Raw genomic sequence first — 13,081 nt, forward strand, 5'->3', positions numbered from 1 at the left:
TTCCCAGCATCCCTCAGGCTTAGATGTCGGATGATTATGGTTGTTCCATTACCGAAAGCCCCAATACGACTGCTAAATTGATTACTGTACGTCAAAAGGGAAATGTTCCCAACTTCTGCCACCTTAACCGTCCTACTACCAGATGTAAATTTCCACACAGTTTCTTCTACAGGAAGTGGGAGGTGCAAGGGGACGGACAGTTCCACAGATCGATTGATCAGGCCGATCACCAGCGCTGGCTCTTGATTGGCTAGAGGAAACCGGACACATAACAATCATAATAATAATGAATTCAGTAATAAATAACATATCAGTTCCAAATTCGATTCAGCTGGTACATTTTTCTATCTGGGTAAACTGTCTGACAACTAATATGGCCGCCAGTGACTACGGAGTTGTCAACCATCTTTGCCAGGGTCCTGAATGGCCTGAAATCTGCCTTGGTATCGAGTAGTATGAGCAGTTGTGGTGTGTAATTGTATAACGAAGCCTCCGTGCCCCTTCTCGCCCCTAGCTCACTGCCAATCTGGCCTTGGTCTGAATTAATCTAAGATAGACTGGTTGCTATGGAATTATGTCTGACAATAGGCTGTGGTAGTTTGGCACTGTGACCATAGCAACCAGACGGCATGTCAAAAGTCAGACCACTCTGTTGCTCATCTCAACCGACCGTATTAATCAGATTTTACAAAAAGAAAATTTTTGAAGAAGGATTCCCAGAAAACGAAACCAATATATATCAGTCCCGTTCTACCCCTACCGGGCACACCTAGAATTTAACGTTACTAGCAAACCCTAAAAATAGTTTTGGGGTTCCTATCTATCCTAAGAAAAGGTCATAGAGCTTCCATAATCCTATTACACTACCAATGATTTTCCGGGATATAACATCGATGACCTATCAGTGGAGGTCCGAAGGTTAAATTGGTCTTGTGTTTACTACAGTATCCAAAACAGCGCCACCCTTGTCCATGTGGCTGTAGCTGGTACTGCAGCTCACTGAAATGATCTGCAGTACCACATACAACCACATAAGCATTACTACAGTAAAGTTGCTATGGCACTTTTGTTATGCTGATGGTGGGGTGGGGGGGGGGGTTTGGGGTCAAATTATGGAGATGACATCATCAATTTTGGTCCATAGCAAATCTCGGTCGGGTGAAATCCCCCGTATAGTGACACATAGAGAAACCACTTTGATCCTGTTTTGATGATAAATTTTACTGACTTTTTTTACTGACCAACCCACATCCTGAAGAGAAGAGAAATGTCGAACCTATACTTTCTATATTACAGCAAAATTCCTTTAAACTGGCATCCATTAGTCCAGTGATTTGTGACTGTCTCATCATTTGCTTTGATCAGATTACGCTTTTCTTAGCACAGATGTAGCAGAGCTGAATTTATTATTGATCTCCGGTATTTTTTGTGCATCACAAAGTTAAATCACAGCGAATAAAGAAAATGAACACATGACAAACTCAGCTCAACTACATCTGTCTCTGCTTTTTTTAGTCAACATGAGTGTTAATGGAGTTGAACCACCAAATACATGTATCACCTATTCCGTATGATCGCTGGGGGTCCCGTAGACATTGAATAAAGAAATAGTGTACAGGCGCGACTGCTGCGACATTCAAACTGGGAATACGGGACCACATTCTTGTGATCGATGGGACCCCCAACAATCATACATTTATCGCCTATTCTGTGCATAGGGGATAAATGTTTTTTTCTGAGCCAATCCCTGTACCTACAGTTTAGTGTAGCAGAGCTGAATTTGTCGTTACACTCTTTGAGACTATAGTGTTTGCGTATTATGTTTTACTTACAGTTCTATATAAAAAGCCTAGAAGAAAGAAAATGAATAGTGCCACATGACAAATTCATCACTACTACCTCTGTGCCTGCTTTATGCTTTAGTTCACATAACTACCATATGTTCTTTACAATATGTTACAGATGTAGCAGAGCTGAATTTTTATCAAACTTTTTCAGGCTGCATTGTGCATTATGATAATGCACTGACATAATATTTTGACAGTCCCATGTAAAACCACAGAGAGTAAATGAAATAAATGGTGCCGAATTTTAAACTCAGCTCTGCTGAATTTGTTCCAGGTTTTAAATTCCTATCACTCATTACGTGTGTGAGAAGTGATATGAAGGCGAGTGTGAAAGAGACAATGGTGGGTGAATACTGTGAGGAGGTTGAAACCTTGTGGGTGGAACTAGAAAGGGAGGTAAACACTGAAAAAATTACTTTTGGTGTAATCTATAGACCCCCCAATATAACTGAGGAGATGGAAGTTCAGCTATATAAACAGATGGAGCGGGCTGCACAGGCGGGTACTGTAGTGATAATGGGAGATTTTAATTTCCGGGATATTAATTGGTGTCATGGTTCGGCTTCAACTGCAAAGGGGAGACATTTCCTCAACCTGTTGCAGGAAAATTTTATGGGCCAGTTTGTGGAAGACCCGACTAGAGGTGAAGCTCTGTTGGATCTGGTCATTTCTAATAATGCAGATCTTGTTGGGAATGTCAATGTTCGTGAAAACCTCGGTAACAGTGATCATAATATAGTTACATTTTACCTATACTGTAAAAAACAAACGCAGGCTGGGAGGGCAAAAACATTTAATTTTAAGAAAGCCAATTTCCCCAGGATGAGGGCGGCAATTCAGGATATGGACTGGGAAGAACTAATGTCAAATAATGGGACAAATGATAAATGGGAGATTTTCAAATCTACTTTGAGTTATTATAGTGCAAAATGTATTCCTACAGGTAATAAGTATAAACGACTCAAATTAAACCCCACATGGCTTACACCTTCTGTGAAAGGGGCAATACATGACAAAAAAAGGGCATTTAAAAAATACAAATCTGAGGGTACAGCTGTAGCCTTTGTAAAATATAAAGAGCTTAATAAAATCTGTAAAAATGTAATAAAATCAGCAAAAATACAAAATGAAATTCAGGTGGCCAAGGATAGTAAAACAAATCCCAAAAAATTCTTCAAGCATATAAATGCAAAAAAGCCAAGGTCTGAACATGTAGGACCCCTAGATAATGGTAATGGGGAGTTGATCACAGGGGATCAAGAGAAGGCAGAGTTACTAAATGGGTTCTTTAGCTCTGTATATACAACAGAAGAAAGAGCAGCTGATGTAGCCGGTGCCAGTGCTGTTAATATATCAGTTGATATACTGAATTGGATGAATGTAGAGATGGTCCAAGCTAAATTAAATAAAATAAATGTGCACAAGGCTCCGGGACCAGATGGGTTACACCCTAGAATTCTTAAAGAGCTTAGTTCAGTTATTTCTGTCCCCCTTTTCATAATATTCAGAGAATCTCTAGTGACAGGTATAGTGCCAAGGGACTGGCGCAGGGCAAATGTGGTGCCTATTTTCAAAAAGGGCTCTAGATCTTCCCCGGGTAATTATAGACCAGTAAGCTTAACATCCATCGTGGGGAAAATGTTTGAGGGGCTATTGAGGGACTATATACAGGATTATGTGACAATAAATAGCATTATAAGTGACAGCCAGCACGGTTTTACTAAGGACAGAAGTTGTCAAACTAACCTAATCTGTTTTTATGAAGAGGTGAGCAGAAGCCTAGACAGAGGGGCCGCTGTGGATTTAGTGTTTTTGGACTTTGCAAAGGCATTTGACACTGTCCCCCATAGACGCCTAATGGGTAAATTAAGGACTATAGGTTTAGAAAATATAGTTTGTAATTGGATTGAGAATTGGCTCAAGGACCGTATCCAGAGGGTTGTGGTCAATGATTCCTTCTCTGAATGGTCCCCGGTTATAAGTGGTGTACCCCAGGGTTCAGTGCTGGGACCCCTATTATTCAACTTATTTATTAATGATATAGAGGATGGGATTAATAGCACTATTTCTATTTTTGCAGATGACACCAAGCTATGTAATATAGTTCAGACTATGGAAGATGTTCATGAATTACAGGCAGATTTAAACAAACTAAGTGTTTGGGCGTCCACTTGGCAAATGAAGTTTAATGTAGATAAATGTAAAGTTATGCATCTGGGTACCAACAACCCAGGGGCGGACATACCGCATGTGCAGCCGGTGCAGCTGCACAAGGGCCCCGCGTGGGAAGGGGGCCCGTTCCTCTGCTGGCCGACTCAGTTCTCAGCTGCGCGATGCTGAGGACTGAGACAGAGGCCCGTGGACAGTAGCTGCGAGCCCATCAGCGGGCCCCCCGTGGACAGTAGCTGGGCCTATCACTGAGTCGGAGGCCCGTGGACAGAAGCTACGGGCCCATCAGCACCCCCCCCCCCCCGTGGCGCAGCGTGTATTACATAGCTGTTCGGGGGGGGGGAGTTTTGCGACAGTTCAGTCCCCCGTGGCATATTAGTTGCCAGAGCGAGCAGCGTGTATTACACATAGCTGCTCGCCGGCAGGGCGCCGATCAGCTGTTGAACTGGAGGGGGGGGGAGTTTTGCGCTCTGCCACAGTTCAGTTCTTGTGAAATGTGGCGCCGGCAAGGCGCAGTTCAGCTGGAGAGGGGGGGGGAGTTTGCGCTCTGCTCTCTGCTGCTCGCTTCCACAGTTCTTCGGCTACTTGTGGACAGAGCAGAGCTGACAGCGACACACAGCCACAGAGAGCCATTAGTGGAGTGGAGAAGCCCTGCTGCAATATTTACAGCAGCTACAGACAGACAGTATGTATATGGAGAGAGAGAGGCAGTATGTATATATATATTTATGTATAGTAAATAATATCATTGCACTGACACTGCAGTAGTTGTACATTTTCCAGTGCACAAGACAGTGTCATTTATTACACTGTCTTGTGTGCACTGGATGATCACTCACTGCAGGAAGAAGCCTTAACGTCAGTCAGTAAGCAGGGCAGCAAAGCTGCAGTCATTAAATGCCCCGCAGTTCCCAGGCTTGGGATCCCTTGGCTGAAGCATGGAGATCTAAATATATCCGCCCGCCCAATGGCTGCCACGTGTGACCTTAGACTGGATTCACACTTGCGTCCAGAATTCCGTTTTCCTGTTCCGTCAGAGGAGCAAGAAAACGGAATTCAATCTCCGTTACATGACCGTGCCCGACGGAACCTATTCACTAAGCATGCTGTGCTATTGTGTCAGGTAAAATGACGGACACTCCGATGGAACCATTATAGATTTTTTATTTTTTTTGTGCTAATACTAATTTACAAGTTATCCTGTAAAAAACAAGTCCTCACACAGCTCCGTCAACAGTAAAATAAAAATGCTATGGGTCTTTGAATGCGGCGACACAAAAACAATTAAAAGAGTTCTTATTGTGCAAAAGTAAAAAAAACATACAATAAAATACCTGTATATAAATTTGGTACTTCCGTAATTATACTGATGCGCAGAATAAAGTCAACATGTTATTTACACTTTATGGTAAACCCCGTAAAAAGCCCAAAACAATGGACTTTTTTTTAACCATTATCCCCCCCAAAAAAAAAAAAATAAATATATATATACTGTATATATATATATATAAAAGTTATACAATACATGATGTATAACTATATTTGGCTCCAAAATGGTGCCATTAAAAAATACAATTCAGAATGCCCCTGTAACAATGCCAGTGCAGCATTTCTGAAAAAATGGTGGATAATGTACATCCCCCACCAGTACAAAGGGAATGTTCAGCTACATGTTCCATGTGCATTTTTTATGGCTTTTCCCCTTTGCATTGCAAAAGATGAAATCCACAGCAAAGCAAATCTGCTATATATAGGGCATGACAACCTATGAAGAATGAAGTGCAAACACAGTGCTCACATCTGTGTCGGAGCCTCCATCGCAGATTCCGTAATTTTTACTAGAATAGTGCTGTATGCAGCGTTATTTTTCCCGTCAAAATGACAGACACCGAGGTGGAATGCTGGTGTCCGTTATTTGATGAATCCGGCCAGTGGCGGACACAGACTGCAAAAGGCCCCTGTGCAGATAATGTGCCAGGGCCCCCCCGCCCCCCCCCCCAATACCGACAAAGTTACCTAAACATATATATGCATATAAAAATAAACCTTACTAATAAAAATTATGAAGGAAGATTTATATTGTACATTTTATTACCAGTTTAGAACACAAGTAACACATTTTTTTCCGGGTTAAATTCTTATCTAAACTAAGTCCCTAAATGTGGGCAAAGAAAATGAAAAACCTATACTCACCTCCTCCGGCGCCTCCGTTCCCCCTCCGCAGCCCCTATCCCTTTCTGTGTTTACAAAGCTGCTGTGGTGACGCGCGGTCGATGGCACATGACCGCTGCAGCCAATCAATGCCCTCAACAGCGATTTGCTGTGGAACTACTGTCCTCAGCAGCACACCAATGAGGAGTTATTGGCAGCAGCGGTCACGTGCCATCGGCAGCGCGTCACCAGTGCAGCCTTGTACACTTGTAACACAGACCGAGACAGGAGGATGGGGGCTGCGGCGGGTGAACGGAGGCGAGGGAGGAGGTGAGTATAGTTTTTTTATTTTCTTTGCCCACATTTAGAGACTTAGGTTAAATTGAATCATTGAATATAACACAAAGCACTCATGCAACTGAGATGCAATAATTTAGATGATCTTATCATGCTTAGCTTACTGCACTGTTACCTATCAAGCAGGACTGAATCTCAAGATATCTACAGAGGGGGCTGTATGGCGTTATCTACAGGGGGGACTGTATGGCGCTATCAACAGAGGGGGCTGTATGGCGTTATCTACAGGGGGGACTGTATGGCGCTATCTACAGAGGGGTCTGTATGGCGCTATCTACAGGGGGGTCTGTATGGCGCTATCTACAGGGGGGACTGTATGGCGCTATCTACAGGGGGGACTGTATGGCGCTATCTACAGGGGGGACTGTATGGCGCTATCTACAGGGGGGACTGTATGGCGCTATCTACAGGGGGGACTGTATGGCGCTATCTACAGAGGGGGCTGTATGGCGTTATCTACAGGGGGGCTGTATGGCGTTATCTACAGGGGGCTGTATGGTGTTATCTACAGGGGGGACTTTATGGCGTTATCTACAGTGGGGTCTGTATGGCGTTATCTACAGGGGTTCTGTATGGCGTTCCCTACAGGGGGGGTCTGTAGGGAAAGTCATACAGCCCCCCCTGTAGGGAACGCCATACAGACCCCCCTTTAGGGAACGCCATACAGACCCCCCTGTAGGGAACGCTATACAGCCCCCCCTGTAGGGAACGCTATACAGCCCCCCCTGTAGGGAACGCCTTACAGCCCCCCCCTGTAGGGAACGCTATACAGCCCCCCCCCTGTAGGGAACGCCATACACCCCCAATCACTCAAAAAAATGCGACCTACAGTGTGAAAAGACAAAAGACATGTATCCCCTATCCACAGGATAGGGGATACATGTGTGATCGCTGGCATTGATAGGGAGAGCGGGGGACCGAAAGTCCCCCGAAGTTCTCCATCACTCACCTCTGACTTCCGGTGTCTGCGCAGCTCAAGTGTGACCGGCGCTCCATTCATTTCTACGGAGCTGCCGACACAGACCCCGGAAGTCCGAGGTTTGTGATGGAGAACTTCAGGGGACTTTCGGTCCCCCGTTCTCCCTATCAATGCCAGCGATCACACACGTATCCCCTATCCTGTGGATAGGGGATACATGTCTTATGTTTAATGGCAGAGCGGGGAGATACTCCCTGCTCTGCCGTAGTGTTCCGTGGCATCGCGCTGTAGCAGCCATAGCGGCAGCTAGCGGAGATTCCGGCCAAGGTGGGGGCCCGTGCCGGCAGGTGACGCGGGCCCTCTCATGCCGCGGCCCCGTAGCAGCCGCTACGGCTGCTATAGCAGTAGTTACGCCCCTGTGTTAGGGGGAGTTCACACTGAGGTTTTTTTCGCGAAAAACGTCAGAAAGTGCCTCCCATTGAAATCCATGAAATTTTTCCTGCGAGCAGTAAAAACCGCATGCGGGAAAAAGAAGCGCAATGCCCTTTCTTCGGGCGTTTCTGTCTCTGACTTCCCATTGACAACAATGGCAGGCAGAAAATGCGTTTTTTGCTGCGTTTCCCTGCCCACGGCCCGATGGCCGAAAAACGCCACAAAAAAACGCAATGAAAAACGCGGGAAGTGTTCTACCGGCAGGTCAAAATATGCCTCAAAATTCCGGAAGGAATTATGAGGCAGATTTTTCTACATAAAAACTTCTCCCTTCTGACATGAACTTTTTAACTTCATCTACCTGTCCTCTGCAGTCTGCACGTCCTCCACTCGTCCTGTGTCTGTCCTCCGCTCATCCTATGAGTTCTCCGGCAGTCCTGACTGTACTGTCCAGCCGCCCGAAGTCTTACGTCGCACCGCCCCCTGTCCTCTCCCCTGCCTGAGCGCTCCTCCTACCACCAGCATCGCCGTCCTGTCCTATTCATCTGTGCCAGATTGGCAGTGCAGTGTAGCGGCTATCACCGGGCCCGGGCACCCGCCCCCTCCCTCCCGATTGGTAGTGCAGTGTGGCGGCTATCACCGGGCCCCCGCCCCCTCCCTCCCCTCATGCCTAGTGTTGTGATGCTACTAGGCATGAGGGGGCCCGTGCCGCCAGGCCTGGTACATAAAATGTAATGTGCCTGTCAGGGCGACACGGGCCCCCCCATGCCGCGGGCCCCGTAGCAGCTGCTACTGTGGTAGTTACGCCACTGAACGGGCCCCCTTCCCACGCGGGGCCCTTGTGCAGCTGCACCGGCTGCACATGCGGTATGTCCGCCCCTGAATCCGGCACTGTGCCTTGGTTTCCATTTATGAAGGAAACCTTGACGCAGAGGTGAACATGGTATAACATCATATTTGTTAAATAGGCTATAATATTTACTCATAACATAGTAAACATAAATTACCATCTACTTTTCAGAATGGCGCCTGGCCCAAAACCTAAAAGTGGTGCTCAAAAGCGCAGACAAAGAAAGGACGAGTTAGCGCAGACGGCTAAACTACCAAAAATTAGTTCATTTCTTAAACAGGCTGAGAAAGAACAGAGTGAGATACCAGCCCCCTGCAGCAGCACTTCTGGTGACAGTGGTCAGATCAGCTTTATAGAAGAATGTGAAAGCAGTGCACAGGCAAGTGGCCAGGGTGAGGAGAATGAAAACTTACCAAATATATCTACTGAGGCTTCAGAAAATGCAGAGTGCTCAGAGACAGCGTCGAATAACGAATCCTGTGAAGCAGTTACTATAGAGAGTCAGAGTGAGGAACCTTCCAGAGAATATCTGGATGAAACATTTGTAGATGATGAAGGTCATGATACAATTGCTGATAAATTTCCAACAGACCGTGGTAATTTCCCATCAGAGCTTACAGACAGTCAAACAAAGAGATTCATCATTTCTCAGGGGTCTTGTAGGCCACTCATAACATTTCCACGAGACCAAAAACAGGGAGGACGTTGTTTTTCCCATACATTTTACACTAAGAGAACACAAGCTGGAGTATTGCTCCAACGTTCATGGTTGTGCTATTCTCCAAAACTAGACTGTGCCTACTGTGAACCATGTTGGCTTTTTGCTGATCGTACCTGTGGTGCCTACAATTCAGCATGGGTGAATGGTATGAGAAATTGGTCCCATCTAACACAGGCAGTGCATTATCATGAAAGCTCCATGCAGCACATTCATGCTTGCATGTTGATGCAGCAGTGGCGCAGTCACGGTACTGTAGATGAAGAAAACGAAAGGGAAATTAGAAAGCAAAAAAACTTCTGGAGGCAAGTGCTTGGCAGAGTGATTAATGTGACATTAACACTAGCAATGTGTAATCTTCCTTTCAGAGGTCACACAGAAGTGATAGGCCAAGCAAACAGCGGTGTTTTTTTGTCTTTTATTCAGTTGCTAGCAAGGTATGACTCTACTCTGCAGCAGTTATTGGAAATGCCAAGGGGATCTGTCCGGTATCTTAGCCATAGAGTACAGGATGAGATAATTGCTTTATTGTCAAAGAAGATAGAGCAGGATATTGTTAATGAGATCAAGAGCTCTCCATTTTTTTCCATAATAATAGATACAACACAAGACATTTCTAAAACTGACCAACTTAGTCAGATTTTTCGTTATGTGACAGTTGAAACAAATCAACAGAATACTGTTACAGCATTAAAGATAAATGAAGTTTTCCTCGGATTTCATGCCATCACGGATCAGACCGCTGCAAGCCTTGAAAAAGAAATTGTATTAAGTATTGAAAATAAGGGTCTTGACATAAGTAGATGTCGTGGACAAGGGTATGATGGTGCAGCAAACATGAGTGGCATATATACAGGCGTGCAAGCAAGAATTTCTAAAAGGGAACCTTGTGCACAGTATATACATTGTGCAGCTCACAATTTAAACCTTGCTTTAAACGATTCTGTCCGATACATCCCAGAAATAAACAAATTTTATGATGTAATCGAAAAATTGTACCAGTTTTTTGGAAACAGTATCAAAAGATGGGCATTATTGTCAGAAATATCTTCTGCATCTGAAACTGCTAACATTACGCTGAAGAGACTGTGTCCAACTAGATGGTCTTCCAGGAATGATTCCATCACAGCACTGAGGTACCGTTACACGGATATACTAAAGGCACTGACAAAAATCATCCTGAAGTCAGACAAAAATTCCAGTGACATCAACGATGCCTCTAGTCTAAAAAAGAACATCAGCTCCTTTGAGTTTGTGATGATGGTTGTCCTGCAGTCAAGGATTCTGGATGTTGTAGGACCAATTTCAAAGTGTTTGCAAGCCAAAGACACAAATATAGAAAAAGCAACACAATTACTTCAGAACGCAGTTGAAGTTTTTCAAAAGTTCAGAAGTGACTATCAGGGAGCGAAAGACAGTGCCATAAAATTATCAGAAAAGTGGGGCATAGGAGTTATATTTGAAAAAAGAAGAAATAAACGTGTAAAACGACAGTTTGATGAGTTGTGTCAAGATGAACGGCTCAACGATGCTGAGAGGTACTTCCAGGTTAACATCTACAATTCCTGTCTAGACACAATCATAATGCAACTAAAACAAAGATTCCAAAGTCTTCATGCAACAGTGAAAAAATTTAAAGCAATCCTTCCCAGCTCACTTTTGTCAGCAACTGATGAGGAACTTCAGAATGACGGAGAGAATCTTGTGAAGCATTTCAAAAATGACTTTTCACCAGCTCTCCCTGTACAACTCATTTCTTTCAGAACGTGCTTAAAATCACAAATTGCACAACTGACCACTGTAGAAGAAATAGCCAAGCTATTAATTGTTGAAAACAGTGTGTTATCTACAAGTTTTCCAGAAGTGTGCACAGCATATATTTTGTTCTTGACATTGCCAGTAACAGTGGCTAGTGCTGAACGCTCGTTCTCAAAACTAAAACTAATCAAGAACTACTTGCGGTCTACCATGGGACAAGAAAGGTTAAGCGGATTGGCTATGTTGTCCATAGAAAATGAACGTGCTAGAATGATTGACTTGAATAAGATCATTGATGAATTTGCAGAAAGGAAGGCAAGAAGGAGGAGTTTTAAGTGAATCAATCAACTCTCAGACAGACCAGTAAATGACAGGATCAAATATTCCCAGTTATCTGCCTAAACAGATTGAGTTTTGCTCTTTTGCATACGTTTTTCTATGCCTACATTGTATGGTTGACTACTTTTCAGTTGCCTTGATTCGGCTTTGTTGTGTAAGTTTAAGTACACAGTATTGTTTATTAGCTTTGTATAGTAAGTATTATTTATTTAAAAATGTTTTGCTTTTTTTTCATTGATTCCTCATGGCAATACTTTTACATTCCGTATGTGACATATTGAGATTCAGTCCTGCTTGATAGGTAACAGTGCAGTAAGCTAAGCATGATAAGATCATCTAAATTATTGCATCTCAGTTGCATGAGTGCTTTGTGTTATATTCAATGATTCAATTTAACCTAAGTCTCTAAATGTGGGCAAAGAAAATAAAAAAACTATACTCACCTCCTCCCTCGCCTCCGTTCACCCGCCGCAGCCCCCATCCTCCTGTCTCGGTCTGTGTTACAAGTGTACAAGGCTGCACTGGTGACGCGCTGCCGATGGCACGTGACCGCTGCTGCCAATAACTCCTCATTGGTGTGCTGCTGAGGACAGTAGTTCCACAGCAAATCGCTGTTGAGGGCATTGATTGGCTGCAGCGGTCATGTGCCATCGACCGCGCGTCACCACAGCAGCTTTGTAAACACAGAAAGGGATAGGGGCTGCGGAGGGGGAACGGAGGCGCCGGAGGAGGTGAGTATAGGTTTTTCATTTTCTTTGCCCACATTTAGGGACTTAGTTTAGATAAGAATTTAACCCGGAAAAAAATGTGTTACTTGTGTTCTAAACTGGTAATAAAATGTACAATATAAATCTTCCTTCATAATTTTTATTAGTAAGGTTTATTTTTATATGCATATATATGTTTAGGTAACTTTGTCGGTATTGGGGGGGGGGGCGGGGGGGCCCTGGCACATTATCTGCACAGGGGCCTTTTGCAGTCTGTGTCCGCCACTGCAACAACCTGCATGCATCATATGTCCTAGGGGGCGCTACACTGGCGGATTCACTTGTTGAGAAGGATCTGGGTGTACTTGTAAATCATAAACTCAATAACAGCATGCAGTGTCAATCAGCTGCTTCAAAGGCCAGCAGGATATTGTCGTGTATTAAAAGAGGCATGGACTCGCGGGACAGGGATGTAATAATGCCACTTTACAAAGCATTAGTGAGGCCTCATCTAGAATATGCAGTTCAGTTCTGGGCTCCAGTTCATAGAAAGGATGCCCTGGAGTTGGAAAAAATACAAAGAAGAGCAACGAAGCTAATAAGGGGCATGGAGAATCTAAGTTATGAGGAAAGATTAAAAGAACTAAACCTATTTAGCCTTGAGAAAAGACGACTAAGGGGGGACATGATTAACTTATATTATATTATATATTAATGGCACATACAAAAAATATGGTGAAATCCTGTTCCTTGTAAAACCCCCTCAAAAAACAAGGGGGCACTCCCTCCGTCTGGAGAAAAAAAGGTTCAAGCTGCAGAGGCGACAAGGCTTCT

The sequence above is a fragment of the Rhinoderma darwinii genome, chromosome 12, assembly GCF_050947455.1.
Source record: "Rhinoderma darwinii isolate aRhiDar2 chromosome 12, aRhiDar2.hap1, whole genome shotgun sequence".
NCBI lineage: Eukaryota > Metazoa > Chordata > Amphibia > Anura > Rhinodermatidae > Rhinoderma > Rhinoderma darwinii.